Source organism: Ovis aries, chromosome 5 (assembly GCF_016772045.2).
Source record: "Ovis aries strain OAR_USU_Benz2616 breed Rambouillet chromosome 5, ARS-UI_Ramb_v3.0, whole genome shotgun sequence".
In the NCBI taxonomy this organism is placed as follows: Eukaryota; Metazoa; Chordata; class Mammalia; order Artiodactyla; family Bovidae; genus Ovis; species Ovis aries.
The window spans coordinates 3,137,717-3,165,658 of record NC_056058.1 but is presented as its reverse complement, the minus strand read 5'-3'; the positions used below and the strand labels follow the sequence as shown (position 1 = coordinate 3,165,658).

Below are 27,942 nucleotides of genomic sequence, written 5' to 3'. Positions count from 1 at the left end.
GAGGAGGAGCAGCCCAGGTGAGGTGGAACAGGCGGTGAGACAGAGGCCCCAGAAGAGGAGCAGGCCCAAGGCCTGCGCGTGTGTGTTTCACTCTCTGAGCAACAGCATGCTGAGCTGAGTCACGGCTGTAGCCCCCCAGGGGCAATTTGGAAGTGCTCAGCTGTCACTTTGGTTGTATCCATCCAAAGCTCATCAAACACTCAGTTTCCTTTAATTAGGACAAGAGCAGATCCTGTGAATCTTTCCCAGCCTCTCCAGTGGCCCCCGCGGAGTTTAATCGAGCTGATTGTGGTCTCTGTTACTACTACATACTTGACTCTGCTGCAGGAGAGTAGAAGCACCCAGTGACAATATGGAAGCAAAGGGATGTGGCTCTTCCAATAAAATTCCATTTATGAAACAGGTGGCAGCCAGACGTGGTCCATGAGCCATAGTTCATCAGCCCCAGTCCTAGATCGCCTCATCAGTTTACACACACCCTTAGATCATCCTGAAACAAACACCCTTCCCACACCCTCACAGTCCTCTCCACTTGCGCCTTCTCTAGCCTTCCAACCGCCGCCCGGGAACCTCCCCCTGTAGACGTGCTCCTATCCCTGTCATTCACGGATACCTAAGATCTACTGTGAGGTGCTTGGAGGTTCCACTCATGACAGCTACCTGTGATGTCTTTAGAAGGGACTGAGCAACAGGATCAGGATGGGCTTGCTCCTGCACAAAGGTGCACGCTCACAGTTGGGCTCTCTGCAGTGAGGAAGGGGAGGCCTGGGGGCTCCTGACCAGTGTGGGACTCTGGGTGCTGACCAAGGGCTGCAGCCCTGGATGCCCATGAACTGCTGACAAACTGCTGGGATGTGACAGGGCTTGCAGTGGGTGGCAGAGGGGCCTTGGCTCAGGAAGACATGCTGGAACTTCCCTAGTCAGAGACAGCAGGGGAAGCCAGGCCCAGGGACTGGGAAGTCACCTTGAATCCCAGTTCCTCTTGGCAGAATCCAGACTCAGGTCCCCAGATACTGGAGGGGCACCCGGTGGTCTCTATGGGGGCAGAGCAGCAGCAGTAGAACCTCAGAGTCTGAGCTGTAGTCTGGAGGAAAGAGGGAAGGGCCCAGGTCCCGCCTGTTCTTCATGCCTCCTCTGACCTGGGTGATGGATCCAGAAATGTAATTTGGAAAAATCCTCATGACATCACTGTAACTAGACAGGCCTGCTGCTCCCAGGAAGGGTGGAGCTGCCCTCTTGTCCCCTGGGGTGGGCCAGGACCTTTGGGGCCATCAGAGATGACTCACAAGAGGGCCAAAGGCCCACAGCCAGGCCCAGCCTTGAGTTATGCTGCTTCCTAGGTAATCGTGCCTGGGTTCTGCAGTGGCGGTGCGGGGGGGGGGGTTCATTTGTTTAGGTAACCCCTGGGTTGGCTGGGGCTGACATATGCATCACCTCCTTTAACTTGCCCCCTCTTGCTGTTGGAGGGGTTCCTATGCCCCAGGCTGATTGCACTCCCTCTGGGCAGGAATGGGACTCCTGAATGAATGAGAGGGTGGTGCATGAAAGAGAACCAACTGTACCAGAAGGAAAGTGAAAAGTGAAAGTGTTAGTTGCTGGACTGTAGCCCACTGGGCTCCTCTGTCCACGGAATTATTCAGGCAAGAATACTGGAGTGGGTTGCCATTCCCTTCTCCAGGGGATAATCCCAACCTGGGGATCGAACCTAGGTCTCCTGCATTGGAGGCAGATTCTTCAGCATCTGAGCCACCAGCTGGAGAGAGGCTCAAGTTTGCTCCAGGCAGTTAGGAGCTGGGATCTCCCCGGTATCCCCAGCATCTCATCCTTTGGACCAGTGGGTCTTGCAGCCCTAACTTGGCCACGGTGTTCCACCCAGGCCCTGCCTCACTCTTGACTGGGTTCCGCACACCAAGGATGCTAAACTCATCAGCCCCTCTTGGCCCTGCCCCACCTAACCAGAGACCCCTCCCAGGCAGGGCCCTATCTCTCTCTACCAGCAGTTCCTGGCCCCCTGCTCCTACCCTCTCCTGCTATAGAAGCTTGGCCAAGACCCCAACCTACCTGGACAGCTCCTTCTCTCAGAGCTTAGCTCAGATTGTTCCTTCGTGTAACCCCCTGGCCCACTGGACCCCAGAGTCTCATCCCCCAGAAGGCTTGAAAGGAGGTGGGCTGCTGTTTAGGGTCTCACTCAATGCTGCTGCCTCTGGCTCTGTATCATTTCTTGAAAGTCTTGGGAAGTCCCGAATGGTAAGATACTCAAAGTGTCTGATTTCACATATCCTCAACAGACTTCAAGAACAGGAGCGGCAGGACCTCTTCTTGCTTCTCTGGAGTAAGCCTGTCTTAGCATCCAAAGTGGGCTACCTGAGGGCAGTGGTGGTTTTCTGGGTACCCTTCACTTAGAGAGTCAGTTGAAAGAGGAGGCTGAGCAGCAGCACCCAGCACAGCACCAGGAGCTTCTGGGTCATGAAGGAAAAGGCTTCAGGGATGTAGCAAAGATGGCAGAGAAGGGAGTGACGCCCTCCAGTCCCTGAGGCCCTCCAGTCCCTGAGGCTCAGCCCTTCAGAGTCTAGGGCTCAGGCTGGCCCCAATCCCTTCACATGGGTTTCAAGGTATAAATACAGATTCCTGGGCCCCACAACAGGCCAGGGCCAGAACCCTTGTTGGGACCTAACAAACGCCATGATAGGCTTCAGGGACTAAGGTAGGACTCACGGGAAAAGCTGAGTCATTGCCCAGTGAGGTCATCCCCGCGGATGCCAGGACTTGTCTAATCAGCATACTCCCTGTAGCCTGGTTTGAGTTTATCAGGACGTAAAAGATATCCCCCTGCAGCCAATAGCCAATTAGTAAATACCAGGAAACCCCTGCAGCCAATAAAGATTAGCCAATTAGTGAATACTAGGAAACTCCTGCAGCCAATCAGCCCTTGCCAACTCTCTGTTCTAAAAACCTATAAATACTGCTGTAAATCTGGGCTCGGGGCTCCTTGCTCCATTCCACTGTGTTGGATGTGGTGGGAGCCCTAGCTCGAGCTAGAAATAAAACCCCTTCATGCTTTTGCATTGGTGTGGATGTCTTATTCTCTCAGTTTTGGGGACTCGGACTCTGGGCATAACATTTGGGGGCCCGTCTGGGATCTCTTTAACTGGGAAGAATAACACTCTCCCGGTAGAAGGGGTTTCCTCACTAGGAGGAAAGATATTTGAACACCGGTGTTAAGTCTGGTTAAGTCCAGCGTAAGGCTGAGGCCCAGCATACGCACTGGAAGGCAGCTGGCTCTTGTTAGGCCTAATCAGAGGTGAATTAGTCGTCCTAGCCAGTGTAAGACCGAGGCCCAGTGAGCGCGCTGGAAGGCAACTGGCAGCCAGCATAAGACTGGGGCGCAGCATTCGCGCTGGAAGGCAGCTGGTTCTGTGAGGGATTGGGAAGGAACATCTCTCCCGACTCCGAATCTGGTGGGTAGTGGACCCCCTTCGGTGAGATAACTTTGGGAAGCAAGACAACAGTAACCCGGGAGAGACCTAGTTCTGTGTTTTCGGCCGATATTTGTTTGTCTTCTGTCTCTCGCCTTTCTTTGTGTGCCGGCGCCATTTTTGTTTTTTGTGTGTTCATTGTGAGCTCCGTCATTATGGGTCAAAGCTCTTCCACCCCTTTGTCTGTAATGACTGACCATGAAGATCAGGAGAGTCAGAAGAAGAAGCCGATACTCCAGGAATCCTCTTTATATCCTAGCCTGATTGACTTAGACACTGAAATCTCACCTCCCCCATATATGCAGCCACCCTTGCCCCTGCAGTTACCGCAGGTGTCGTCCGTAGAACAAAGGAGGGACTCAGAACCCTCGGCTCTGCCATGGGAAGGGGGGCCGGCCCAAGGAACTCGCGGAAGGACTCAAAGGGGCGGAGACTTGTCTGAGGAAGGAAGCCAGGAGGCTCCTTCATCCACCGTGCAGGCATTCCCTGTCCGGGTGGGGCCAGCAAATCCCGGTGGGGAGCGAACATACCAGTACTGGCCGTTTTCTATGAGTGATTTATATAACTGGAAAACTCAAACCCTTTCTTTTTCCGAAAAACCCCAAGGTCTTATTGATCTCTTAGATTCTATCTTGTTTACTCACAATCCTACTTGGGATGACTGTCAGCAGCTGTTGCAGGTGCTCTTCACCGTGGAGGAACAGGAGCAAATTCTATTGGAAGTATGAAAACATGTTCCAGGAGTGGATGGAAGACCCACCACGCAGCCCCACCTAATCGAGGAGGGGTTTCCTTTAATGCAACTGAACTGGGATTTTGAACGCGCTGAAGGTAGGGAGCATCTCCAAGTGTACCGTCAGACTCTGCTGGCTGGCCTCTGGGCAGCCACAGGAAACCAACGAATTTGTCTAAGGTAAATTTGATAAGGCAGGAGCCAAATGAGAGCCCGGCAGACTTTTTAGAGAGGTTAATGGAGGCTTTCAGGCAGTATATGCCCATGGACCCTCAGGCTGATGAGTCACGCACAGCAGTCTTGCTAGTCTTTGTTAATCAGGCAGCTCCGGATATCAGGAGGAAGTTACAGAGGATAGAGAGGCTGGGAGAACAGTCAATACAGGATCTAGTGAGGGCAGCTGAGAAAGTGTTTAATAACAGAGAGACCCCTGTGAAGGTAAAGCAGTACCCCATGAGTCAGGAGGCCCGGCAAGGAATCACGCCACACACAGCGCCTCCTGAAGGTAGGGATTCTTAAAAAGTGCCGGTCCCCATGGAATACTCCTCTGCTGCCTGTGAAAAAGCCCGGGGGAATGGACTTTAGACCCATCCAAGATCTTCGTGAAGTCAACAAACGGGTGAGTGACATTCATCCCACTGTCCCTAACCCATACACCCTCCTGAGCAGCTTGCCACCAGACTACATCTGGTATACAATCTTGGACTTAAAAGATGCCTTTTTCAGTTTGCCTCTGGCCCCCCAGAGCCAAGAGATCTTTGCATTCGAATGGACTGACGAAGACAGTCAAACTGTAGGGCAGCTGACCTGGACTCGCCTTCCACAGGGATTTAAAAACTCGCCAGCATTGTTCAATGAGGCTCTAGGTGAGGACCTCTGTGAGTACCGGACTAGCCACCCCCACGTTGTCCTGTTGCAATATGTGGATGACCTCATGCTGCCGCTACCACCAAGGAGGTATGCCTAGAGGCCACAGGCGACCTCCTTCAGACTTTGGGGACATTGTGGTACCGGGCGAGTGCAAAGAAGGCCCAAATTGCTAAACAGGAAGTCGTTTACTTGGGGTACAAAATAAAACAGGGGCAAAGATGGGTGACTCAGGCTATGAAAGAGACTATTTTACAGATCCCCGAGCCAACTACTCCTCGGCAAGTGAGGGAGTTCTTAGGGACTGTTGGGTACTGCAGGCTATGGATCCTGCGGTTTGCTGAAAAGGCCTGGCCTCTATATGAAGGAAGTAGAGAAAATAAGAACTGGACTTGGACTGAGCCAATGAGGCGGGCGTTTCAGGAACTCCGGCGGGCATTGCTAGAAGCCCCGGCCCTAGCTCTCCCTGACCCAGCTAAGCCATTTCAACTGTTTGTGGATGAAAAGCAAGGAGTGGGAAAGGGAGTCCTGACACAGCAATGGGGACCTTGGAGGCAGCCTGTGGCATACCTCTCTAAACGGCTGGACCCGGTAGCTACTGGATGGCCGCCCTGTCTCCGTATCATCGTGGCCGCTGCTCTCCTTGTCCATGATGCTGACAAGTTGACTTACAGACAGCGTCTCCTGGTCTACACTCCCCATGCCATAGAAGGGATCCTCAAACAGCCACTGGGTAAGTGGATTTCTAATGCTCACTTAACCCATTACCAAGCCCTGCTGTTAGATGCTCCACAGATACACTTTCAGACACCTTGTTTTCTGAATCCTGCTACTCTCTTGCCCATCCTGGAGGAGGATGGGCCTCTCCATGACTGTTGAAGTATTGGCTGAGGTAACCGCCATAGGAAGAGACCTCAGCGACATACCATTAATGGACAGTGAGCTGATATGGTTCACAGATGGGAGCAGTTATATAAAGGATGGGCAGAGAAAAGTGGGGGCAGCCATAGTAGATGACACTGGGAGGGTCGTCTGGGCCGAGGCTTTGCCCCCTGGAACATCCGCCCAAAAAGCAGAATTGATAGCTGTGACGCAAGCACGAGAGAGGGCGAAAGGGAAAAAGATCACCATTTACACTGACAGCCAGCATGCATTCGGCACCGCGCATAGTCAAGGCCCTATATATAAAGAACGGGGGTTCTTGACAGCAGAGGGAAAAGAGATTAAGAACCTACCTGAAATACGCAGACTCTTGGCAGCGGTCCACTTGCCCTGGGCAGTATCCATAGTACATGTCCCAGGACACCAGAAAGGAGAAGATGCCCGGGCCCGAGGCAACCGTGCTGCCGATGCAGCAGCCCGCGAGGTGGCCGCTGGATACTGGCAAGCTCATGTGCTGGCTGTAGGATTACCACCACCGGGGATGGGGACTCTCCCCCCAAGCCCCATACACTCCCCCTCCGATTTAAGCTGGATGCAGGATAACACCAACCGCCCTGCGGGCAAGGACGGAAGGTATCGGGACCAGGATGACAACCTGTTGCTTCCTGCTGACCTGGGCAGACATCTCTGTACCCATTTACATCAAACCACCCATTTGGGAGAGAAAAAGACTTTGACGCTTCTACAAGCAGCGCAGCTGCGGTTTCCCCGACAAAAGAAAACCATACAGGACATAGTCCGCACCTGCAAGGCCTGTCAGATGATGAGACTGGGAAAAGGACAGCACGTGGGTATAAGATACCGGGGGGAAAGGCCGGGACAGCACTGGGAGATAGATTTTACAGAGGTAAGGCCAGGCAAGTATGGCTATCGTTACCTGTTAGTTTTGGTTGATACATTTTCTGGGTGGGTAGAAGCTTACCCCACTAAAAACGAGACAGCAATAATAGTGGCTAAGATGCTCCTAGAAGAGATAATACCTAGGTTTGGGCTGCCGGCATCTATTGGCTCTGATAATGGACCTGCATTTGTGAGCAAAATTGTTAAAGGACTGGTCTCAGCCCTGGGGACCAAATGGAAGCTACATTGTGAGTACAGTCCCCAGAGCTCAGGACAAGTAGAAAGAATGAATCGGACCCTAAAAGAAACTTTAACAAAGCTGGCAATAGAGACTGGCGCAGACTGGGTAACCCTCCTTCCCTTTGCGCTTTTTCGGGCACGCAATACCCCCTATAAACTAGGTTTGACTCCCTTTGAAATTGTGTATGGAAGTCCACGCCGTGCCCCCCCCCCCCCCAATTTGTTCAGTGTTTGAGGGAAAGACTAAACCATCTCTCTCGCTACGCACGTTCCAACAAGAGATGCTGGCTTTAAGTAAAGTGTGTAAACATATCTGGTCACTGGTACGAGAAGTTCATGAGGCCCAGAGTAAAGGTACAATCCCATCCTATGATATGGGCCTGGGAGACTGGGTTTGGGTTAAGGGACACCAGTCAAAAACCTTAGAGCCAAGATGGAAGGGCCCCTATGTTGTTCTCCTTACCACCCCCACTGCCCTAAAGGTGGACAGAATGGGACCCTGGGTGCACTGCAACCATGTGCGTCGTGCCACCCCAGAGGAACAAGAAAAAGCCCAAAGAGAATGGAAGGTGATGCCGCATCCCACCAACCCCTTAAAAATGAAGCTCCTCCACCAGCTGGCCCCAGACAAATCCCCTGACTCTCCTGTTGGTGGCCCTCCTCCACTCCGGAACTGCTGGTGCTAACCCACATCAACCTGCTAAGATCACCTGGACGCTTCGTAATGGACTAACCCGTGAGGTACTCAATTCGACTACTGGAATCCCCCCAATACTTGGTGGCCTGATTTATTCCTCGATCTTGAACCTTTGTTAAAAAGAACATATCAGTACAGTTCAAGTGATGATGCTGAGACAAAAATATCAGGCAATGTCTCAGAATGAAGAGGAGGATTCCTCTCCATGATCAAAGGACAGGGGGGAATGTTGGGACCTAACAAATGCCATGATAGGCTTCAGGGACTAAGGTAGGACTCATGGGAAAGCTGAGTCATTGCCCAGTGAGGTCTTCCCCGCGGATGCCAGGACTTGTCTAATCAGCATACTCCCTGTAGCCTGGTTTGAGTTTATCAGGACGTAAAAGACATCCCCCTGCAGCCAATAGCCAATTAGTAAATACCAGGAAACCCCTGCAGCCAGTAAAGATTAGCCAATTAGTAAATACTAGGAAACTCCTGCAGCCAATCAGCCCTTGCCAACTCTCTGTTCTAAAAACCTATAAATACTGCTGTAAATCTGGGCTTGGGGCTCCTTGCTCCACTCCACTGCGTTGGATGTGGCGGGAGCCCTAGCTCGAGCTAGAAATAAAACCCCTTCATGCTTTTGCATTGGTGTGGACGTCTTATTCTCTCAGTTTTGGGGACTCGAACTCTGGGCATAACAACCCTATGGGTCCCAGAGACCTGGATGTGTAGCCTAATGATTCTGAGGCCTGTGACCTGGGAACCTCCTTCTCCAGAAGCAAAAGAACCTAGCTGCTAAGACCCATCCCCTGAAGAAAGACCAACAAATATTTCTTGTTCCATATGACCTGCACAGCCAGGGAGGGGTTGCCCATCATGGCAGTGCGCCGTGGCCATGGGCTTCATCACTGGGGCAGGGTAGAGTGGGCTAGAGGACTCACTTGCAGTAGGGGGTGGAGGGTGTGGCCTGGGGCCGCGGGGAGCAGTGGAGGAGCCAAGGGAGATTGCTGGGAAGGCCACAGAGGGGCCAGGGTCCTGGGAGGGGAGGGCACCTCAGAGTGCTGCCCAGTGTGGACACCTCTGAGCTCCCCTGAGGGTTGGCCCACAGGCGCTAAGACAGATAGCACTGAACTTCTGTGGGCCAGCTCGCCTGCCTGGGGTGGGACGTGGCTCCTGGCAGGCCCAGATGGGCCTGACGCTGGGTACAGGGGCCAAGGGCTTCCAAGGCCTGGGCCCCACCCTCAGGCAGCAGTCTGGTGTCCACTGGAGGAAACCAACACTAAGGGAAAGCTGTGCTGACACACTCCCCGCTCCATTCTGCCCCCTGGCTATCTATGCTACCCTAGGCAGTTGTGGCCTGGCCCTGTCTGACTCTTCTCCAGCTCCTCGCCTGTGGGGTCTGGAGTGCAGAGGTGTTGGTGAGGCCAAGGTGCTTGGGGAGAGGTCCCACCCCTTCTGGGACTCTGGTCCACGCTGAGAGGGCTGTCAGCAGTCTTTTTGAGGGGACCACTGCTGGTCCCCTCACTCCTGCAGGACAGTTTCTGTTCTTCTCTGGTGCTCTCTCTGTGTACCCTGTCTTGGTCACCCCCAACTACCCCACATGCCCTTACATTTCTTATTGAGGTGCTCAGTTCAGTTTATCACTCATGTCTGACTCTTTGCAACCCCATGGACTGCAGCACACCAGGCCTCCCTGTCCATCACCAACTCCTGGAGCTTACTCAAACTCATGTCCATTGAGTCGGTGATGCCATCCAGCCATCTCATCCTCTGTGGTCCCCTTCTCCTCCTGCCTTCTCTCTTTCCCAGCATCAGGGTCTTTTCCAATGAGTTAATTATTTGCATCAGGTGGCCAAAGTCTTAGAGTTTCAGCTTCAGCATCAGACCTCCCAATGAACACCCAGGACTGATCTCCTTTAGGATGGACTGGTTGGATCTCCTTGCAGTCCATTTTGTATAAAATGAAAGTAACTGTTTTTAGGTAACCATTTCAAGGTCAGTAGTATTTGGTGCATTCACAGTCTTGTGAAGCCCCATCTGTATCTAGCTCTAGAACGTTTTGTTACCCCCAGATAAAACACCAATAAGCAGTTTCTCCCTCTCCCTTTGCCCCTGGTCTCTGGCGGCCACCAACTTGCTTTCTGTCTTTGTGGACCTGCCTCCTCTGCACATTTCATATAAATGGAATCAAATAATATGCGGCCTTTTGCACCTGCTGTCTTTCATTCAGTACAATGTTCTTGAGATTCATCCATGTTATGGCATATGTCAGCATTTCATTCCTCTGTGTGTGTGTGTGTGTGTGTGTGTGTGTGTGTGTGTGTGTGTGTGTGTGTTAGTTGCTCAGTTGTTTCTGATTCTCTGCAGCCCCATGCACTGTAGCCTGCCAGGCTCCTCTGAAATTTTCCAAGCAAGACTACTGGAGTGGATTGCCACTCCCTTCTCCAGGGCACCTGCCTTACCCAGGGATTGAACCTGGGTCTCCGGCATTTCAGGCTGCTTCTTTACCACCTGAGCCATCAAGGAAGTCCTTTTACGGCTGAATGATATTCCATTGTGTGTTTTATCCGTTGGTGGAAGCTAGGCTGTTTTCACTCTTGGCTATTGTGAGTAGTGCTGCTGTGAACATGGGTGTATAGGTATGTGCTCAGGTCCCTGCTTTCAGTTCTAAGACTCCATCACCTAGGAGTGAAATTGCTAGATCATATGGTTATTCTCTATTTACCATTTAGAGAAACCACCATGCTGGTTTCCACGGTGGATGCACTGCTTTACCTTCTCACCAGCAGTTACCCAGACTCCAATTCTTACCCATTCTTGCTGACACTTATTACTTTCCTCCTTTTTTTGTATCTCAGCAGGTGTAAAGTAGTATTTTGTTATGGTTTTAATTTGTATGACCCTAACCCTGCTTATTTAACTTATGTGCAGAGTACATCATGAGAAACACTGGGCTGGAAGAAGCACAAGCTGGAATCAAGATTGCTGGGAGAATTATCAATAACCTCAGATACGCAGATGACACCACCCTTATGGCAGAAAGTGAAGAGGAACTAAAAAGCCTCTTAAAGGCTTAAGTTGGCCTAAAGCTCAACATTCAGAAAATGAAGATCATGGCATCTGGTCCCATCACTTCATGGCATAGATGGGGAAACAGTGGAGACAATGTCAGACTTTATTTTCGGGGGTTCCAAAATCACAGATGGTGATTGCAGCCATGAAATTAAAAGATGCTTACTCCTTGGAAGAAAAGTTATGACCAACCTAGATAGCATATTCAAAAGCAGAGATATTACCTTGCCAACAAAGGTCCATCTAGTCAAGGCTATGGTGTTTCCAGTGGTCATGTATGGATGTGAGAGTTGGACTGTGAAGAAGGCTGAGCACCGAAGAATTGATGCTTTTGAACTGTGGTGTTGGAGAAGACTCTTGAGAGTCCCTTGGACTGCAAGGAGATCCAACCAGTCCATTCTAAAGGAGATCAGTCCTGGGTGTTCATTGGAAGGACTGATGCTAAAGCTGAAACTCTAGTACTTTGGCCACCTCATGTGAAGAGCTGACTCATTGGAAAAGACCCTGATGCTGGGAGGGATTGGGTGCAGGAGGAGAAGGGGATGATAGAGGTTGAGATGGCTGGATGGCATCACGGACTTGATGGACGTGAGTTTGAGTGAACTCCGGGAGATGGTGATGGACAGGGAGGCCTGGCGTGCTGTGATTCATGGGGTCGCAAAGAGTCGGACATGACTGAGCAACTGAACTGAACTGAACTGAATGACTGATGATAATGAACTTCTCATCATGTGCTTGCTGACCATTTGTTATATCTTCTTTAAAGTGTCTGTTGACGTCTTTTGCCCATTTTTAACTGGGTTGTTTGTCCTTTTGTTGGTGAATTGAAAGACATCCTTTTAAATTCTGCATACAAGACTCTTTTCAGATATATGATTTGCAAAGATTTTCCCATTCTGTGCTTTGTCTTTGACTTTATTAATAATATCCTCTGATACACAAAAGTTTATTTTGATGAAATCTTATTTTTCTTTTATTATTTATATGTCATACCTAAGAATTCATTGCCAAATCCCAGATCATGAAGATTTATCCCTGTGTTTTCTCCTATGAGTTTTATAGCTTTACACCCATGATCCATTTTGGTTAACTGGGTGGGTGGTTAACTGAGATTGGGGTCCAACTCCATCCTTTGTGTGTGGCCATCCAGTTGTTTCTGCATCATTTGTGGATGAGATTCTTCTTTACCCTAAATGATCTTTGTATTTCTGGTGAAATCCATTGGCCATAGAGGCTTGGTGTGTCCCTGGACTTGCAGCTCCATCCCTTTGGTCCTATGTCTGTCCCTGTGCAATGATCTGCCTTGAGTTTGAACCACGGCTGTTCCCTCAGCCTCACCAGGACTCCCATTCTTCCTGGGTATCTGGGTCCTGAGCTTCTGCTCAGCTTTACCTCTGATTCACTGACCCTGCCTGGACCTCAGTCTTCTGTCTGCAAGAAGAGGGGTTAGACTTGCTTCCCTCTAAGTCTATTCCAGCTGTGGCCTGAGGGCATCTGTGCTGGCTCTTCTCCACCATGGTTGCCTGCGTCCATCCCGAGTAGTGCCCCGCTATGAGGGCACTGAGTTCTTCTCCCCCTGCCCCTCTCCTCCCGTCTTCATGCAGCTGGCCCTTTCCTGAGCAGGGCTGGGCCTGGGTCCCTGCTCCATGCACATGACCCAGAGCACAGGTCCAGCCACCCTCATCCATGACCATCCACTTCTTGTTGGAAATGTGGCCCCATCAAAGCCCTGGGGCTATGGGGACACCCCAGCTCTGGGAATGCAGCACTTGTTGGTGAGCCTGTGTGTGCATACATAAAGGCTCAGTTCTGACACCCACACCCATGTGCTCAGCTCCCAGCCTGACCATTTCTGTGGTCTGACCTCGGCTGCTCACCCTGTAGTGAAGGGTGACCTAGTGACATGAGGGGCTGAGCCCATCATTTCTACTCCCATCTGGGCCTGAGCCCCTGGGGAGATGGCAGTGAGGCTAAGTCACTACGGATTAAGCCAGGCAGGTTTTTTCTGGGTAGAGTTATATGTCTGGAACACTCCTGTCCTCAAGAGGCATATGGGGACAGATAATCACTGCTATAGGGGCTCACGTGAGAGGCTTGGCATTGCACAGTGGAAGCTCTTAGAAACTGGACCCTATGGGCTTGCCACAAGCTGACCAGATAGAGGGGACAGGTAGGGTATGGGAGGCAACTGAAACTCAAAGTCCAGAGAAGGAAAGAGGATGGCTTGTATGGGAGAAGGTGGGCACAGCTGGTCTTGCCAGAGCACAAATGAACCTGAATTCTTATGAGTTCTTGTGAGTGTCATCACGTGTGTGTAAGTGGGCCTGTGCATGTGCAAATGCATGCATATGTGTAAATGTGCCTATTTGCAGGTGTTTGTGTGTGATCGCATGTGTGTGGGTGTAATGTCTACATATGACTGCACGTGTGCAAGCATGCCAGGGTGTGTTCATGCAGGTGAGTGCATCCATGAAAATCCTCACGTGTGTACGCTGAGTATTGTGTGCACTTGACTGCCTGTGTGCCATGGTGCCCACACGTGCAAGTGTGTTAGTGCGGGTGAAGCTTGTGGGAGTGCAAGTGTGTGAGTGTGTTGTACAAGTGCCATACAAGTGCATGTGTGTGCATATGCAAGTGTTCATTTGTTTGCACATGTGTGAGTGCAAGGGTGTGAATGTGTGCATAGTGCACACATACGAGCATGTGTGTGCATTCCCAAGTGCCTGCCGTTGTGTCCAGTATGGACCAATGCACTAGATGGTTAATAAAGGGTAGGGGCTCCAGCAAAACCCTCCAGGTGTACATCCTGCAACGTCAGTGAGGCCTCCTAGGGTGTGGAGCAGAATCGCTATGGGTTGGTGCAGACAGACTCCTAGGAGTCAGGGGGTGGGGACCAGGGTCAGATGGAGGCCAAGAGCCATGGTCCAAACAGTAAGAAGCACCTGCCCAGAGCACAAGTGAAATGGGCAGATAGGTGGGTACCCGAGGGAAATGGTGATCCTTAGTTGAACGTCAAGAGGTCTCAGGACTTGGGAGCTAGAGACCCTGCCCTGCCAGGTTCTGAGTAATCTGGAATCACAGAATGCAATGCCTAGGGTGGACCTGGGCCTGAAGAGTCCCACTCAAGGAGGGGTCCTGACTGGCTCGCATTGTGCAGTATGGTGGGCCAGGGCCAACCCCACCTCCTGAGTCCCTGGTGGTGTCAGCTAACGTTTGGGCCACTCCTTCAGCACAGCCTGGATGGCTCTTGTCTCCAGAGTCCTAAGCCCCACGACCTCCCAGGGTCACCAGTCACCCAATCTGTGCTGCCTCAGGTCCTCCCCTACAGCTACGAGAGCCCTGATGCCTGAAGACAAAAGGTCCCAGGACCTAAAACAGTCTCCAGCTCTCTCTTCCGTGAGACCTAGTGCAACACCAGGAGGCCATGGGGTCAGAAAGCCCTGGGGTTGTGCCCCAGGAGGAGCAGCATGCTTGGCCAGGTGCAAGCTTCATTTCCTGTTGGAGAAAATGAATACTCATGATAGCTTCCCTTGTGGGCCTCAGAAGGAGTGACCGAGGCCTCTGCTCTCTTGGAGGGACATGCCAGTGTGGACCTCCCCATTACCAGGGTCAATTGAGGGGCTGAGAGCCAGGGTCAAGTGCCGGGGTCCAGCCCCGGTGGATCCAGGGTGATTCGAAGGTGGGGACGGAGTCAGGGTCTTTGGAAAAATACATATTTAATCACAGATATAGAAAGATTAGAAATGGATAGTGTAGTAGGAAGATTAGTGGAGAAAAAGAGGCTGAATAACTTGGATTACGTGGAATAGCATCCATGCTCCAGATGGGAATTCAGCCAGAAAAACGGGAGCAAGAAAGAAGCGACATGGGGGAATCAGTCTTTCCGGAAACTGATCAGATTTCTTTATTTTTCAGGGTTGTTTATATACCTTTTTGTTATACATAGGGGTGAATAGAGAGTCACGCGGGGGTCAGCAGACCTGACCCTTGTCACAATCAGGTGCTTCATATAAAATTATACAAAGGTCTTATGAGTTTCATCATCTTTTGGCCATGAGGTCTGCTGACGTTTTATGGCTCTGTCTGATACCGGTCAGTTAACCAGAAAACTTATTTTTCCAGGGGTGATTTTTTCTTAAATCAATCAGGCGCCACCCTCCAAATAAAGTTGCATTCCTATAGGGTGAGGGTGTAGTGAGTTACAATCAAGAAAGGAATTTACTTAACCTAAGGTTTAACATGATTAATCTTAAAGGTTAATACTTATTTTTCTTATATGCTAGTTATATTCATTATAAAGGCAGGAATATGGAGATTTAGCAGCAAATATTGGCTCAACAAATGTAAACCCTTCACCAATGTTCCCCTTAAGATCTATTTTGTTTTAAGATGGAGATAAAGTTACATTTTTGCATAGCAAGGACACAGTGATTTATAGTGATTTATAACAAAGTACAATGATCTATAACAAAAGAGAAGATTCATTAACTTAAACAGTCTAGTATTGCTAACATCAAAAAACTACTATATTTCCTTTTCTATATTCCAAATACATTGATTAATATATTCCCAGGTGCCTAAGGATATGGAGGCCTGATGGCAATCATTGACTCATCAATGAAAAAAGCCCTATGCTAATACTCCAAACTCTCTGCACTGTTTATGGCTGAGAGGCTGTCACACAAGCTAGTCTGTCAGCAGAGAGGTTTGACCTGAGACATCCTTGTCACACCCAGGGCAGGGAATCAGCAGTAATTATTGGCATGACAAATGAAGAAAAAACCCTTCACCAATATAATTCCTAATCATCCTACTAATATTATACTAATGATCTTCTAACTTCTCTAAAGAGTCTGTATTTAGAAAGCTTTAAAACATCCCGTGCCTCTCACAGTTGGGAGGCTGTAAACAATCACATGCGGCTGGATGAGCCTGATCAGGCAGGCCAGAGAACCTCCAGAGTTCGTAAGTTGAAACACTTTTGTCACGCCCAGGAATTTTTATTAACTGGAGCTGCAAGTTAACTCCTTCTCTGAGAGAAATGGTTATGGGGAGAGCCCCCCATAAAGTACTCTGGTTTTGGGGGTAGATGCTCGGGAACAGGGTTTTCCTGAGGCTTGATCATGCCTTTGCGTATGCCAAGCTTCCTTCCTCATGGCCTTTGCCATGGGCGGAGTTCCTCACGCTGGCCCCCAACAGTCAAGGCGCTAACTGCCCCTTCACGGTGCCCCCAAGAAAAGCACACAAGGTACAACCCCTGTACCCACACACAGTTCACACATGTGTGTAAAGCATGACCACAATCCCTGCTGTGCACTATGGCATGTCCTGAGGACCAGCTTCCTTAGGGTCAGTTCTCTGTCCCTTTAACCTTCACCTGTACAATGCCAAAGAGCCCCCACAGCGGTATGGGAAAGACGTAGCAGCCTCCAGGCATGGGGGGCAGGGAGCTCTGCAGCAAGCGAGGACACTGGCTCCTGGTCATTCCAGTCTGGGTGTCCTGGACAAGAGAATGCCCCGTGGCTTGGCCAGGCTGGGGGCAGACACAGGCCAGGTGGGTAGAAAGGGGAAAGAAGGCTGGGGCAGGTGGAGAGGCGGGGCTACAGCAGACTGTGTGCAGAGCTGAGTTATAACTCTATAGGCACAAGAAGGGTGGGCTTCCAGGGCTCCTGGGGCAGCTTCTGCCCTTCCTTCTCACTGGGTGGGCCCTCTCAGAGTAAGGGGATGGATATATATCTCTCACAGCAGAGGACAGGGCAGTGTTTGGTTCCTGGAAGGGGGGCAAGCATCCCAGCCTCTCTTCAGGTCAGTTCAGTCGCTCAGTCGTGTCCGACTCTTGGCGACCCCATGAATCGCAGCGCGCCAGGCCTCCCTGTCCATCACCAACTCCCGGAGTTCACTCAGACTCTCGCGCATCGAGTCAGTGATGCCATCCAGCCATCTCATCCTCTGTCATCCCCTTCTCCTCCTGCCCCCAATCCCTCCCAGCATCAGAGTCTTTTCCAATGAGTCAACACTTTGCATGAGGTGGCCAAAGTACTGGAGTTTCAGCTTCAGCATCATCCCCTCCAAAGAAATTCCAGGGCTGATCTCCTTCAGAATGGACTGGTTGGATCCCCTTGCAGTCCAAGGGACTCTCAAGAGTCTTCTCCAACACCACAGTTCAAAAGCATCAATTCTTTGGCGCTCAGCCTTCTTCACAGTCCAACTCTCATATCCATACATGAGCACTGGAAAAACCATAGCCTTGACTAGACGGATCTTTGTTGGCAAAGTAGTGTCTCTGCTTTTGAATATGCTATCTAGGTTGGTCATAACTTTTCTTCCAAGGAGTAAGCATCTTTTAATTTCATGGCTGCAGTCACCATCTGCAGTGATTTTGGAGCCTCTCTTAGAGCTGTAAAAAAGGTAATCAACAGAAACCTTAATTAAATAGTCAGGAGACCAGAAGGGGGAGCTCTTGTACCCTACAACTCTTCTTTCTTGGCATGGACTCAGCCAAGGAAAGATCATAGACTTTGCTTACTATAGCCCTCCCAAGTCCTTTCCCCCTCTATAAAAGTGTTCTCCTGCACTAGCCATACAGGGACTTGCATGACATGGTTTCAGACCATAAAATTCAATTCTCTGCTGATTCCAAGTAAACATATTTTTGCTGGAGAAATAACTGATGGTCAACATTTTGGTAGCCCATATGGGGGTGGAGAAGGCTCCAGAGCTGGGAAGCAAACAGGTGCAGGACCCCACTGTCACTCATGGCTTTTCTTACTGACCTTGGGGTTTGAAGATACATCTTTCTCCTGGATCCAAATTCATGCTCTCTGTATTTTGAAGCTCTCCAGTTTTCATTTGAGATCAATTTAAAGTTTTATCCTTTCTGGTTAAGGCCTGTTCTGTGCATGAGTACTCATTTTTGGCATCATGTGCTAGCCTTCAACAAATTCCCTTTGGAACAGGGAATTTTTCCCCTGGAACTGGCTAGTCTTCAACCCATTCCTTTGGGAATGAGGTGGGGATGGGTAGGGGGAGAGTGGGAGGCTAATTCATTGGAGCTGTGCCAGTTCAGCCTTTGGCCCATTCATTTGTGATAGGGGTTGGCCAGAGGGAACTGGGCTAAACCTTCAGCTTGGCTCCTTCAGGCAAAGCTGTTTCCTTAGAACTAGCTGGTATTAGGCCTGCAGGCCATTTGAGTTGCAAGCTGCCTGATCTATCTGAACTGTTTAAACTGTTTGAACTGTAAGCTGTTAGAACTGTAGGCTGTTAGGCCATTTGAAAATCATTCTTCCATTCTAGGAAAGAAATCCTAATAAATGGGATGCTTAGTTCAGTTCAGTTCAGTCGCTCAGTCATGTCCGACTCTTTGAGACCCCATGAATCGCAACACGCCAGGCCTCCCTGTCCATCACCATCTCCTGGAGTTCACCCAGACTCACGTCCATCGAGTCCGTGAAATGGGATGCTAGTTATCTATATATTTTGAGCTTGTCCCCCTGACACAGGGACTTGGGCTAATTTTATGTTTAAAAACCACAGTCCTTCCTTCACAATTCTAACTAAATGGACCAACCTAACCAAGAAAATTTAGAACGTTAATAACCATTATGGGAAAATTTGAAGTCCCCAAAATTAATTTTCTTAAAACCAAATTAGACTACCATAGCTCTAAAATTTTCCAAACTGAATGGAATGCCTATTTCGATTGGTACTTTGAGGCCATCCTCTCAATTCTCCTATCGTAATTCTTTCACCAAATTTCCCTTTTCTCTGAAACTCTCTCCACTCCCCTTTCCTTTGAAGTTGTTAGAATCTGTTCCTTTAAAATTAAGCCTTCTGAGGACCCAGAGGCTAAATCCTTAATTTCTTGTATTCCCTAGACTAAAGCCTAACTGTGAATCATAGTTAAGGAATTTCTCAAAGTAACCAAAAATCCTCAAATATTTTCTGAGGAATTTAATATAGTCATTCAAACTTACCAGCCTGGTTTCTCTGACTTACATTAGCTAATTCATGTGCTTGTCATTGAGGGTCAGACACAGCAATGGTTGAGAACTGCTAACTGGGAAAACCTTGAAAAGGCTCTAGTATTACAACCAGGAGCTCAGCCTGCTAACACTCACTAGGCAACTTCATCAAATAATTCCTAGGGCTTTTCCAAAGCCTTTTGATTGGAATAAAAGTCAGGCTTGAACACAAATATCTGAAGAACATCTTCATGACTATTATAATTTACTTCAGATTATTTTTAAAGAAAATTCTGGTCTTCCTTCAGATGTTGATTCTATGTTTGTTAATGGATTGAATCAAAGTCTTTCTTTTCTAGTCAAATGAACCAGGACAGAATGGGAAACTATACCTATCCACCTTTAGCTAATCTGGAAAGCAAACTTTACCACACTCTAAATGAGTCACCTAAAAGGAAGACAGCTTCCCAGCTGGTGCTAGTGGTAAAGAGTCTGCCTGCCAATGCAGGAGCCTCAGGAGGACGCAGGTTTGATCCCTGGGTCGGGAAGATCCCCTGGAGGAGGAGATGGCAACCCACTCCAGTATTCTTGCTGGGATAAGCCCATGGACAGTTGTCCACTGGGTCGCAAAGTGTCAGACATGACTGAAGTGACAGCATACACGCACGATGTTGGAAAGAGATTGTTACAAATTTAAGGCTTCAGGCTCCTGCAGCCCTTTAACCAGTCTTTCCAACGTCCCCTCCAGTTCTCAATGACAACATTGAAGGAACTACAGAGGCACTTCCTGACATATCCTCTTAATCAACTTGCAGAAATACTTCTTCAGATTAGGAATGTGTCTGTTTCAGTCCTAACGGTCAAGAGAACCACACTCTCAGTGCTCAACCTACTACAATAAAGCAAAACAGTTTAAAAAGAAGGGATCTCTAATGAACCACTACAGGTTCCTGTTAATGAACCTAGTGCTTTCTGCTTCAGTTCAGTTGCTCAGTCGTGTCCGACTCTTTGCGACCCCATGAATCACAGCACGCCAGGCCTCCCTGGCCATAAAGCACCATGAAAAATCCACACCCTTTTCTCTGTAGTTTCTCTGCCCCTATCTATTTATTAGGCCAAGATTTTTTTTTTTTTTTTTTTACTTTTTATTTTGCATTGGAGTATAGCCAGTTAACAATGTTGTGATAGTTCCAGGTGAACAGCAATAGGCTGAGACTTCTTAAAGAAGTATCATGCTGGAATTTTCTTGAAAAAAAGAGAGGAAATAATTCCAGAATTTGGCAGCAGTCATCAAAGTGGTCAATCAGGTAAATTAAATGACCTTTTTTTTTTTTTAATGACCTTTTGACACCTTTTATTTGCTCTGTCTCTGATGGCGGAGCTGATTCTTTGTCAGTCAAACACTTGACAATTTGTCCATATTGGATTTGGACAAAATGTCCAACAGATTTTGGAAAAATCTGTGTCTCCCATCAAGATTCAAATATATCCTTCACAACCTCTTCCCAGAATGTATATATATAGCACTATGAAGTGAAGTGAAGTTGCTCAGTCGTGTCGGACTCTGCGACCCCATGGACTATAGCCTACTGGGCTCCTCCGTCCATGGGATTTTCCAGGCAAGAATTCTGGAGTGGGTTGCCATTTCCTTCTCCAGGGGGTCTTCCTGACCTAGGGATCGAACCCAGGTCTCCTGCATTGGAGGCAGATGCTTTAACCTCTGAGCCACCAGGGAAGCCTCATTTAGAGACTTACAAAGTTCAAGAAGGCCTTGTTATCTCCTGGACTAGCTCCTGTAGCACTCCTGTTTTATCAGTGATAAAACCTAAGAGCCAAGGGTGGTGGTGTGTCCAAACCTCTGAGCAATAAACAACATTGTCATTGTTATCCCTTGACACCTTGTTGTTCCTAACCTTCGTCCTTAAGTCCATTCCTAACTTCCATTCCCCCTGGAAGCCAATTCTTTACTGTAATTGATTCGTGCTGTGCTTCAGTTCTTCTATACAGTTGGTGAATGTGAACGTGAAGTCGCTCAGTCATGTCCGACTCTTTGCGACCCCATGGACTGTAGCCTACCAGGCTCCTCTGTCCATGGGATTTCCCAGGCAAGAATTCTGGAGTGGGTTGCCATTTCCTTCTCCAGGAGATCTTCGAGACCCAGGGATTGAACCCGGGTCTCCCGCATTGTAGGCAGACGCTTTACCGTCTGAGCCACCAGGAAAGTCCTCCAGCTTCAGTTGGTGGAGCTAGCTGATACCTTTTGCCCTCACTTGGGAAGAAAATTAATTCACCTGGAACAGTAATGCCTCGGGGTTTTACTGGGAGTCTCACAAACCCTAAAGGCTGTATGACTCAGGTTCCCAAGAGGGTCTATTCAATCGCAATATGTGCACTATCTGCGTCGTTGCTCTCTTTCTCAAGCCTCCTCGCAGGAAGACACTCTTTGCTTGCTAAAACTTTTAGCCTTAAAGGGATATAAGATCACCAAAGAAAAACTGCAATTTGATCAAACCCAGGTTTGATATTTAGGGCATCTGATATCAGAAGAAGGGCTACACCTTGATCCAGAGAGGCTTCATGGTGTCCTAAGTTTCCCAAAACCCAACTGCAAGGTTTTCTGGGGTGTAGTCAGTTATTAGTGAAAGTGGATTCCAAATTTCTGTTTTATGGCCAAACCTCTGTATTTTTTCTTTTAACTAAAGAATAATAACCCCTACCCAATTTTATGGGAAGAACTGAATAATATAACCTTTAACGCCTTAAAGGAGAGTTTGATGAAGCAACCTATTCTTGGGCATAGTAATTATCAGATTCCTTTTTTTTTTTTTTTTTGGTATGTGAAAAGAAAGGGAATGCCCTTGAGGTACTCACTCAAAAATAAAGGAACCATCATCAACCCACAGAGCTTTTTTTTTTTTTGAAACAAGAACTCAGGTTTTTAATTTCAGCATTTCTTACATTTGAAGTACTCTTCGGTGACATCCTTGGCCTGAGACTCTTTGCCACAGTCCTTAACCACCACACAACCTCAACCAACCACTTTACAGGGGTTTTTTTCTCTCTGTCAGTTTTACAGAGGCCTACACATTCCCTTAGTTTATTGTTGTCATCAACCTTGATCAGGTTGATTTGGTGCTCAACACAAAAGGCCTCCACCAACTTGACATCACAGTTGGATGCCAGCACACACGGATGGCCTTGGTGCTTATCTAAGGCTTTGGCAGCTTTGTGGCTTTCATGTGCCAGGCCATAGTGGATGAGGGCGGTCTTCAGGCACCTCTTGCAGAGCAGTATGAAGGTCCATGACATCTCTAGCAGCAATGCTTTCCTTGGCCATGGCAGTAGTGACGGGTAGAGCTGAATCCTGAATGCACTGAAGCCTCCGGTCTCCAGGGAAAGAGCAACCCATAGAGTGTTACAGCCAGAAGCCGGACCTTGCCACTTGGGGATGACCCACTTTGCCTCAGGGCCATTACTGCTATTGCTTTTTTGATTAAGGGCACCGAGAAAATCATTGTGGGATCTTCCTTAACCAATTTTGTACCTCAAACAGTAGACGCCCTCCTGAATTTTCATCACACTTAACATTTCTCAGCGAGCTGCCTCACATCCTGTGAAGTCCTCTTGCTGACTGCTCCGCTTGTACTGCTGTTGTGCTGGGATGACTTTAACCTTGTTACTCTTCTTCGGTTGCTTAATGCTGGTGAGTCACCTCCTGACTCCTGTGATGAAGCTCCTCTGGGTAATGCTGAGTCTCATGGTTGAGTTCTTATTTAAAAGGTAACAGGGGTCACCACAAAGCATTGAGTAGAGTTCCCTGTGCTATACAGTAGCTTCTCTTTAGTGATCTATTTTACAATACACAGTAGTGAGTTTATGACAGACAGTCTTAATCTCCCTGTTCATCCCACCCCCCCTTCCCCTCTCGGTATCCATAAGTTTGTTCTCTTCATCTATGTCTCTATTTCTGCTTTGCAAATAAAGTCATCTGTATCATTTTCCTGCTGCTGCTGCTAAGTCACTTCAGTCGTGTCTGACTCTGTGCAACCCCGTAGATGGCAGCCCACCAGGCTCCCCCGTCCCTGGGATTCTCTAGGCAAGAACACTGGAGTGGGTTGCCATTTCCTTCTCCAATGCATGAAAGTGGAAAGTGAAAGTGAACTCGCTCAGTCGTGTCCGACCCTCAGTGACCCCATGGACTGCGGCCCACCAGGCTCCTCCGTCCAGGGGATTTTCCAGGCAAGAGTACTGGAGTGGGGTGCCATTGCCTTCTCCTAGATTCCATATAAGTACTATTATACAATGTTTTTTTCCTCTTTCTGACTTACTTCACTGTGTATGGCCGTCTCTAGGTCCATCCACAACACATGGCATGATTTTGTTCTGTTTATGGCTAAACAACCTTCCACTGTATGCCTGTTCCACACCTTTATCCGTTTCTCTTTGGATGGACGTTTAGGTTGCTTCCATGTCCTGGCAATTGTAAATCGTGCTGCAGTGAATATTCGGGTGCATATATCTTCCTGATTACGGGTTTCTTCGGGTATATGCTCAGGAATGGGATTGAAGGAAGTCCAGAAAAGAAGGGATGTATGTATGTGTGTAGCTGATTCATTTTGCCATACAGCACAACTAACACAGCGCTGTGAAGCAGCTCTGCACACGCACTCAGTCACTCCAGTCGTGTCCAGCTCTTTGTGACCCAGTGGACTGTAGCCCGCCAGGCTCCTCTGTCCATGGGATTCTCCAGGCAAGAATGCTGGGGTGGGTTGCCATTTCCTCCTCCAGGGGGTCTTCCTGACCCAGGGATCGAACCCAGGTCTCTTCTGTTTCCTGCACTGGCAGTGAGGTTCTTTACCACTAGTGCCACCTGGGAAGCCCCTATACTCCAATAAAAATTAAGAAAAAGTAAATTTTAAAATGAGGTTTAATAGCATCTTAGAAGTAGTAACATCATATTATAATGGCAGATAGCCATCAGTTTATACATATTTCTTTCACCCTTCTGGGGATAATCACATAATTCAGGATTAAAATGCAGCAGCCTTGGGACTTCCTTGGTGAACCAGGGGTTAAGAATCTTCCTGCCAATACAGTGAACATGGGTTTGATCCCTGGTCCTGGAAGATTGCACACATGTTATGAGGCAGCTAAGCCTGTGTGCCATAACTGCTGAAAGTACAGCAGTTTTTTTTTTTTTTTTAAAGTTAAAGGTAACAATGGTGAGTATTGTGCTGGGTATGCCATTGCAACTCCTTTTGATGTTGTTGAGGCAGCATCTTTACCTATGGCTACCTCAGCCTGATACATTCTTACATGGGCTTGCACTTCAGCCAAGGACTAACTGCCAATATCTATGGTGACAATAGATATGCTCTCACAGTAGCCCATGATCTGGGGATATTGTGGAAGCAATGTGACTTCTTACTTCCAGCAGAAATAAAATTTAAAATGGCCCCTAGGTCCAGGAATTATTGGATAAAACATCGTACCTGATGTTTTAGCTATTATTAAGATTCTGGAACATCCTAAAATTGACTTCTGGAAGCTAAGGGGAATCACCTTGCTGACATTTCTGCAAGGAATGTTGTCCTTAAAGGAACCAACAGCAGCCAAACCTCTGTCATGGTCCAAAGGAATATTTCCCCCAAAGGAAAACTTAGAAAAACTGGCTAGAGAAGCCCAATAATTGGCCTCAGAAAGGGAAAAATGAGATTGGAAATCCAACAACTGTTGGTTCAACAAAAAGGGAAAGCTCTGGTTCAACCCAAATAACAGCCCAATCCTACTAGAGACTCTAAAATTCTCACTCCTCACCACTGTACATGCAGTAATCCATTGATCTACTGAAGAAAGAATCATGAATCCATATTGGTGGGGAAGCATTAACAAGGCTGCAAAAAACACTGACCTCACTTGCCCTGCTTGTCCAAAACACAGCCTGAAGAAGCCTGCTCATACTGCTCCTGGGCATTTTAAACTGCTTAATGGACCATGTAAGTTCTGGCAAAGCAGTCACATATGGAAGTGAGAGCTGGACCATAAAAAAGGCTGAGCGTGGAAGAACTAATGCCTTCAAATTGCGGTGCTGGAGAAGACTCTTTTTTTAAAAATTTATTTTAATTGGAGGCTGATTACAATATTGTATTGGTTTTGCCATACATCAACATGAACTCTTGAGACGTCTTTGGATAGCTGCTGCTGCTGCTGCTACTGCTGCTAAGTCGCTTCAGTCCTGTCCGACTCTGTGCAACCTTATAGACAGCAACCTATCAGGCTCCTCCGTCCCTGGGATTCTCCAGGCAAGAATACTGGAGTGGGTTGCCATTTCCTTCTCCAATGCATGAAAGTGAAAAGTGAAAGGGAAGTCACTCAGTCGTGTCCGACTCTCAGCGACCCCATGGACTGCAGCCCGCCAGGCTCCTCCGTCCATGGGATTTTCCAGGCAAGAGTACTGGAGTAGGGTGCCATTGCCTTCTCCTCCTTGGATAGCACGGAGATCAAACCAGTTGATCCTAAAGGAAATCAACCCTGAATATTCATTGGATAGGCCTGATGCTGAAGCTGAAGCTCCAAAACTTTAGCTACCTGATTCAAAGAGCTGACTCATTGGAAAAGACCCTGATGTTGGGAAAGATTGAAGGCAAAAGGATGAGGTGATTAGATAGCATCACTGACTCAGTGGACATGAATCTTAGTAAACTCCAGGAGACAGTGAAGGACAGGGAAGGCTGGCGTGCTGCAGTCCATGGGTTGCAAACAGTCAGACACGTTTCCAACTCAGCAACTGAACAACAGCAACAGATGTTTTCTCTGTCATACAACTTTCTCTGTCGAGTGGATATAAGTATGTTTTAATCATGGTCTGTTTTCACTTTGGACTGAAGCTTTCCCATGCAGACAGGCTACTACCTCTTGTGGCTAAAACTCTTTTGGAAAAAATTATCCTACATGGGGAATTCCTCTTGAATCATAGTGATCAAGGTACCCATTTCATTGGTCAGGTGCTTCAACAGGTCTCTACAGGTTGGCTGGTTTTATGACACTTTTACTGGACTTGCTTGCCTGTGTGTGCTTGATCGTGTCTGACTCTTTGCTATCCTTAGAAGTGTAGCCTGCCAGGCTTCCCTGTCCGTGGTCTCCCCCGCCCCCCCCCCCCAGGCAAGAATATTGGAGTGGGTGGCCATTCCTCCTCCAGGGAAATCTTCCTGACCCAGGGATCAAACAAGCGCCTCTTTCATTATAGAAGGATTCTTCACCCTCTGAGCCACTAAAGCAGTCCCTTTCCTGCGCTTACCGCCCTCAGTGCTCTGGTTTAGCTGAATGCACTAGTGACATTATTAAGATGCAACTGGTAACGTTCACGGAGATTTTCTAAATATAAATAGCATTTTGGAACTCATGAACTATTACCCACAGAGACAGTCACAGGATGCCCAATGTACTTACCTCCTCTCACTTTTTACCCACTACTGATAAAAGGAAAGATACTCCAATATTGCAAAGACCTAATTGTTTCTATTTAAAATTGTCATGTTTTGACAGAACAATCTTTTCACAGTATATTTTCAAGAGATGAAGACTTTAAGCACCATTCCTTCAAACCTGGAGACTTTGTCTCTCGGAAAAGATACCTCCAGAAGGACTCTTTTCAACCTCATTAAAAAGGCCCCACTAAATATTTCTAACCAACTCGTGTGCCAAAAGTCTCCAAGAAACAGATCCTTGGATTCACATGGTACACCTAAAGGAAGCAGCTGACTGGACCTGCACGTCGTCTGGTGACCTGAAAGCATTTCCTGGAATTGAAGCCGATGACATCTGAACAGACAACCTCCCGAAGATATTCAGCCTGGGCCTCGATTCAATCTTTTCCTGTTGCTGTTGTTGGAGTTTAGTTGCTTTAGAGTGTCGTGTTGTTTCAGCTACACAGCAAAGTGAATCAGCTGTATGTATACATATAACCCCTCTTTGTCACAACCCTAGCATCGAGTAGAGTTCCCTGGCCTATTCAGTAGGTTCTTATTAGTTATCTGTTTTAAACATAGTAGTGTATATATGTCAATCTCAATCCCCTTGATACACTCTTGATAACATATGGACTTTGGATAAAAAAGGCCTGAGAATTTCCCCCTCTTACCCTCCCTTGTTACTCAAGCGTAACCTCAATAGGTTTCCAATCTGTGTTTCCAACCCTCCAACACGGGGCGCTAAACCCAGGAAAGGTCCTTCTTGGCACTGAGGGACAAAAAGCTGCTGAAACTGGAAAACCTGACTCTTGATCTGTGATACTTGGAAAGTTCAAAAGTGGAGCAATGTGAAAAACTAATGAACAGAAACCTGACTTAAATCGAGTTGGGTCACCAGAAAGAGGAGCTCTCCCTCTCTGTGACAATACAGCCTAAGAGGAAGAAGAAAAACTCCTCTTTATTCCTGGCCAGGACTCAGCCAATGAACAGTCATAGACTCCCTGTTTACTGTAGCCCTGCAGACTTTCTTTTGCCCTCTATAAAAGAGTTCTCCCCTGGCTGTGCAAGAACCTGCACATGGCCTGCCATGGTTGCAGACCCTGAATTTCAATTCTCTGTTGATCCCAAATAAACCCATCTTTGCTGGAGAAATAGCTGGCAGTCTATTTGTTTTAGGTCAACAGGACTCCAGTCCAAAGCCAGTCCAAAGCCAGTCAAAAGCTGGGCTACAAAAATCTGTGCTATGCTCAGCCATGCCTGACTCTTTACGACCCCGTGGAGCTCCAGTCCACCAGGCTCCTCTCCATGGGGTTAAACTGGAGTGGGTTGCCATTTAGAGGAGGAGGCTATAAGAAGGGGGTCTCCAAATCGCTCTCTTACTGGAATGGGCCAGATCCAGGGCTCTTTTTCCTGAGAGTCCCTGCCTGCCCTCTGGAGCCGGCTGAGTCAAGGTCCAGAAGGGCAGGGTTGAGGAGACAGGAGCATGCTGCTCCTGCCTGCTCCCAAGGCTGGAATGTGGAATGAGCGAAGGATCAGGTTTCCTCATTTGCCTGACAAGTTCGCTTAACCAGTGGGATCCAAGCCTTGTTCTAATGGGAACCAGCTGTGGGAGGGGGAAGCTGTGTCTGGAAGGAGCACAGGCCACGTACTCTCTGCTCAA

The 27,942-nt window shown here is 48.2% G+C and overlaps 1 non-coding gene and 1 pseudogene across 1 annotated transcript; both read right to left on the bottom strand.

The window, feature by feature from the left end:
* Positions 1-20,475: 20,475 nt before the first annotated feature.
* Positions 20,476-20,548, bottom strand: TRNAW-CCA (transfer RNA tryptophan (anticodon CCA)). The gene has a single exon. It is a non-coding gene; the product is annotated as a tRNA-Trp (tRNA).
* Positions 20,549-21,757: 1,209 nt separating this feature from the next.
* Positions 21,758-22,150, bottom strand: LOC101102811 (small ribosomal subunit protein eS12-like; annotated as a pseudogene).
* Between the last annotated feature and the right edge of the window lie 5,792 nt (positions 22,151-27,942).